This window comes from Thamnophis elegans, unplaced genomic scaffold (assembly GCF_009769535.1).
Source record: "Thamnophis elegans isolate rThaEle1 unplaced genomic scaffold, rThaEle1.pri scaffold_44_arrow_ctg1, whole genome shotgun sequence".
NCBI lineage: Eukaryota > Metazoa > Chordata > Lepidosauria > Squamata > Colubridae > Thamnophis > Thamnophis elegans.
This window is the reverse complement of record NW_022473895.1, coordinates 91,062-97,168: the sequence shown is the minus strand read 5'-3', so window position 1 is coordinate 97,168 and position 6,107 is coordinate 91,062.

Genomic DNA, 6,107 nt, shown 5'->3' with positions numbered 1-6,107 from the left:
TTGCAAATTCCCCACAAACGCACCCAGACGCACGGCCTGAGAGGTTTTACTTTGTATTTCTGCATGTTTTACTGTGCCTCGAGTTTTCAGGGCTTTCTTTTTTATTATTATTATTTTCTATTTTCTCCCCCAAAGCAGAAGCTTCAAAGTTCCACATTTTGCTTCCCGGAAAAATCTGGAGAAGAACAAAAAGGCTTAAAAGATGCAAGAAGAACTTTATCCCGATTTGGATAAACAAACGTATCCTTCCTTAATCTTATGCCTTTTGGGGAGATTTGCATGTTTTGATTGTCCTCACATCTCTAAGTGAGGTTAGTCGCGGTTGTTTGAAAAAAAAAACACTACTCTGGGCTGGCTGCAGGTATAAACAAGGAAAGAAACAAAAGAAGGCAGAGAAAATCAAATTAAGGCTTGACTTTATAATAGCTAAAATTAAATTGGAGAGCTGTATTGTGGGAAGCCAGTCATTTTTTTCCCCTTCATGTCTTCTGTGAGGGAATTGCACAGCAGCTCTCCAGATGAAGTCGGAGACGTTGACATAAACTTGTAGTCTTTTCTAGAAATATAAATATATTTAACGCTTAAATTGACTTTTCTAGAAATATAAATATATTTAACGCTTAAGTCTTTGTCATCATCCAGAAAAAGGAAGAACACAAGGCAGTCAGGAGCACTGCAACATCATCATGAGGTAAATGTTTACAGTGTACAGAACACAAAGAAGAAAAAGGCGGGGAAAAAGGGAAACTCCCCCTTTACACCCACAGCAACCAATCCGAGCGTAGATTGCCTCAGGCGTGAGTCAGCGCTGTCTAAATAATCAACTACAATTTTGTGTGTTCTGGCTTCTTGTACACTTTACTGTTCCAAGTACTAAAGTCGCTAACTTAACATTTTCACACTTACCTACTTTATTTGGACTCTGCCATGTTTATTTATATCAATAACTCAAGGCAGTGAATGTATCTAACAATCCTTCTTCCTCTTGTTTGCCCCACAACAACAAACCCCATGAGGTGGTTTGGGCTGTGAGAAAGAGACCCAAAATCACCAAGCTGGCTTTCACATCTAAGGTGGCACTAGAACTCACCAACTCCTGGTGATTAGCTCAAAGTCACCCAGCCAGTTTTCGTGCCTACTGTTTGACTAGAACTCACTGTCTCCTGGTAATCGCCCCAAAATCACCCAGATGGCTTTCATGCCTAAGCCAGCACTAGAATTCACAGTCTCCTGGTGATTGGCCCAAAGTCACGCAGTCGGCTTTCATGCCTAAGGCAGCACTAGAATTCACAGTCTCCTGGTGATTGGCCCAAAGTCACGCAGTCGGCTTTCATGCCTAAGGCAGCGCTAGAATTCACAGTCTCCTGGTGATTGGCTCAAAGTCACCCAGTCGGCTTTCCTGCCTAAGGCAGTGCTACAACTCACGGTCACCTGGTCATTGGCCCAAAGTCACCCAGATGGCTTTCATGCCTAATGTGTGACTAGAATTCACAATCTGTTGATGATTGGCCCAAAGTCCAGTCCTTGTGGACCGGTAGTAAAAAACTTTGAATTTAACTACTGGCCCTAAGTCACTTTTTTCAGTGCTGTTGTAACTTCAACGGTCACTCAACACACTTTTGTAAGTCAAGGACTACCTCTACCTTCAACGTTAGGTCTCTGATGTTGTCTGTCTCCCTTCTTCTAGAGCTGCACTCAAGGACGGCAGAGAGAGAAAGAGAGAAGCAGTTTCCTTAAGCGAGATGCTGACTTAAGCAAACAGATCCAGCTGCCTAGCAATTCAGCCCAAGATCAGCTCACAATCCTCTTTAATCTCTGCAAAACATTTTCTCCCGCCTCTCGCTGGTTTCTTTTAATAAATCCTGATTACCACTGACAGGGATTTTCACAACCCACACAGGGATAGAAAGACAGCAAAGAAACAGAGGCAAGACAAATAGTTACTCAAACAATTTTACAGGTCGTCCTCAAATTACGACCCCAGTTGACCCCCAAAATTACTGTTGTTCAGTAAGTTAAGTGAGTTTTGCTCCCATTTACAACCTTTCTTCCCAGGGTTGTTAAGTGAATCGCTGCCGCTGTTACAGGTAGGAATGTACACCTCGCTACGCTTCGGATACTTCCGGATTGAAAGATTCTTTTCACTTGTACCCGTTTTAATCTTGTGTTTGAATATTGTAAATTTTATGTTGTGTATTTCAATTGTGATGCTTCTGACATTGTTGGAAGAAATGTCCATCTGGTTCAGTTCCAAGCCAGAAGAAAGACCCTGGAAACATGGCGGCTGATTGGAAAGGTGGTTTAATGATGAAGCAGAACCACCAAGCACATGGTTCTCAGCTGACCACATGGAGTTGAGAGTGGGAGGGGTATTTATACCTTCTCTTGGGCTTTGCACCTGAGCTTCCTGTTCCTGTGCAAGAACATGCATCCTATCGGTTGTTGTCTGACTCCCACAGCAGTGAATTGATTGGGGGCGGGGCCAGCCAGAGGTGGTATTTGCCGGTTCTCTGAACTACTCAAATTTTCTGCTACCGGTTCGGTAGAACCAGTCAGAACCGGCTGAATACCACTTCTGATTGTAATGTCAAATGATTACTAAACAAATGGTTGTAAATCAAGAAGCGCTTGTTATGAAAATAAAGTGAGGCGATTGAAAATTTGCCTTTCTGAATTGGCACGACTGCTTTGGCGGCTCTAAAGAAAATGAAATATTATTTTGGGGGGGGGGGAATGAGCAGTTTAGCAGTAGGAGAAGGAAACGAAGAAACCAGGAAAGAGAATTCTTGCTCACAATGAATGAGAAGTGTCACGCGGCACGCCTCCCTCCCTTTTTCCCAAGAAAACTGCCTCTCCTCCTCCCTGCTTGAAAAGAGAGATTCTCCTCTTGAGATCCAGAATTAGAAACAGAAATGGCATAAGAAAACTGTCCAATAAACATTTTACATTTATGTTGACAGTGGTCCCTTGTGGCCAAACACACTCTGGTGAGAGTGACAGATTACAGCAGTGTTTCTCAACCTTGGCAACTTGACGAGGTCTGGACTTCAACTCCCACAATTCCCCAGGGGCGACTCTGGGAGTTGAAGTCCAGACCTCGTCAAGTTGCCAAGGTTGAGAAACACAGAATAACATAGCACATAGGTGGAGCCTTGGACTTTGAGAACAAGCAAACTAGAAGTGAGTTGCTGCCGGTTCGGCCCGGTTCAGCCGAAGCGGCAGTGGAATTCAGACCTGAGTTGCAGAACCAGCAGCGACCCAGGCCTGCCATGCCCCTGAACCAGTTCCCTCGCTGCCGCTTGGCCGCTGCCATTTTGGATATTGGTGACTGTGCATGCGCAGTTCGCTGTAAATTGCTCTGCGCATGCGTGCAGAACAATTTACATTGAAGAGTGCACGCATGCAGAGAGCGTGCGGGTTGCGAACCGGCAGTAACACCAACAGCAAACCACCCCTGAAGCAAACTGAACGCCGCTCCCTGACAGCAAAGCTAACTATACAACGACAAAGACTAAGAAACTGGTAGGTAAACAGGTTCCTTAGAAATAGAATCTCTCCAGGTAAGGAGAAGACAGGAGATTGCCCGCAAGGGCTCTGGATGACTGCTCCACACAAGGAGACTGCAGGGCAGCAATTTTCTGCAGGTTTGAGCGCCACGGGAATGACAGAATTAGCCATATAAATTTGTTTAATAAATAATATTACCATATAGGGTCAGGGCATGTCATTTTTATATTGTGGATTTGTAATATTGTAAGCTGTCCTCTGTGTGAGTTAGGCAGTCATATAAATTTGGTAAGTAAATATATAAGTATGTATGTATGTATGTATGTATGTATGTAAGTAAGTAAGTAAGTAAGTAAGTAAGTAAGTAAGTAAGTAAGTAAGTAAGTAGCATTATAAGTTGCCAACAAATGTGCATATAGTCAAGGCTATGGTTTTCCCAGTATGTATGGCTATGAAAGTTGGACCATAAGGAAGGCTGAGCACCAAAGAATGGAGGCCTTTGAACTCTGGTGCTGGAGAAGAAGACTCCTGCATTGAGTTCCTTGGACTGCAAGGCCATCCAACCGGTCAGTCCTAGAGGAGATCCACCCTGACTGCTCTTTAGAAGGCCAGATCCTGAAGAGCCCGATTACCTCCCATAGACCGATTAGATCTCACAGGTTAGGTCTTCTCCAGATCCCATCTGCCAGCCAATGTCGGCTGGCGACCCCCTGGGGGAGAGCCTTCTCTGTCGCAGCTCCAGCCCTCTGGAACGACCTCCCCGTGGAGATCCGGACCCTTACTACCCTCCCGGCCTTCCACAAAGCCGTTAAGTCCTGGCTGCTCCAGCAGGCCAGGGGGCTTTCGAAATATCCAGCCCCACGGAAACTGTGACTGTTGTGTTATTTTAAAGTGTTGTTTTGTTTATTTATCCCCTTCCCTTGTTTATTGTAAGCCGCCCGGAGTCCTTCGGGAGTGGGCAGCATACAAGACAAATAAATTCAAACTCAAGAGGAAACTCAAAGACTTTGGGCACCAAATGAGAAGGAAGGACTCCCTGAAGAAGACCCTCATGCTGAGAACGATGGAGGGCAAAAGAAGAAGGGGACGGCAGAGAATGAGGTGGCTGGATGGAGTCACCGAAGCAGTCGGCGTGAGCTTGGATAGACTCCAGAGGATGGTAGAGGACAGGAAGGCCTGGAGAAACATTGTCCATGGGGTCGCGATGGATCGGACATGACTTTGCAACTAACAACAACAAAGTAAGTTAAGTAAGTAAATTAGGTAAGTAAGTAAATAAATGAATAAATAAATAAATATTTTGCTCACACCCACTGCTGAGACTTTTAAATGGCGTTAAGTTTGCATACCTCACTTTCTAATCACCTTCACAAACTGCCAATTAATTGAATCTTAATTTTTAATTTAATTCATCTTGAAGCTATTAGCGACCTTCACAATGACAAGTTTGAAAAGTTTTTGTCAGGCGAATTTATCTTCAGTGCTGAACAAAAGAAAAAGTAATTATAAGCTTAAGAACGTAAAGACTATGAAATAACCAGCAAAAAAAAAAACACACCCTACATTTGGATATTGATCTAAGAAAGTTAACAGTGGATTAAGGGTCCAGATAAATTTGGAATATTGACATTTACTGTATGATTTTGAAATTAATTATAGAAACTAAACAGCTTGTTGTAGGAAAGAGGCTTATTTTGGTTGTTGTAAGTCAGAACAAAGATGGCATAAAACAATGATTTTAGAAACTGGACACTGAAGATTCAAAGCAGAAAAAAATAAGCTTGTTCTTGACAATTAATACTGAGATTTGCAACATGACATAAAGTGTTTAAACCTCAGAAATATTAAAGGAGATCCTTGAAGAATGAAACCAGAAATTAATAATTACAATATCAATATTAACAGTAATGATGTCTGATTCTCTGGCTCAGTTATGTCTCAAAGATTTAATGAAGGAATGACAGATGTGGAACATATTTTATCTAACAAGACAGAAGAAATATCGAAAGTGGAAACAAGAATTATTTGGAAAAGAATGGCTTACTGGCTATAAAAAGACAAAAATAAACCGGGCAACGTTTAAAAATGAAAAGGGAAACACAAATGATAAATCAAAATAAAGGCCTGGAAAATGCTTCCATATAGGCGAAAGGGCGCTTTTTAAATTTTGAAAATTTTTGAGAAAAGGAGCAAAGAGAAATGAAAAGAAATAAACTTCTACCTGTTGGAGATTATTTCAAGGGATTAAAGATTGTTGTAAGAAGAAGGAGGGATTATAAAGTTGGTTTAGTTGATCAAGGTTAAAAGAGATGTCTTATCTCTCTCGACCCTGGTGAAGATGCTAGACTAGTAACCAGGAATCCATGAATTCTGGCTGATGGAGAAGGGGAAGGAGGGAGGAGGGGAAGGGTAAGAGGAGGAGGAGGAGGAGGAGGAGGAGGAGGAAGAGGAGGAGGAGGAGGGGAGGAAGGAGGAGAGGAGGAAGGAGGAGGAGGAGGAACACTAAACAGTAACAGAGTTGGAGGAAGAGGAGGAGGAGAAGAAGAAGAGGAGGAGGAGGAGGAGGTGGTGGTGGTGGTAGTAGTAGTAGTAGTAGTAGT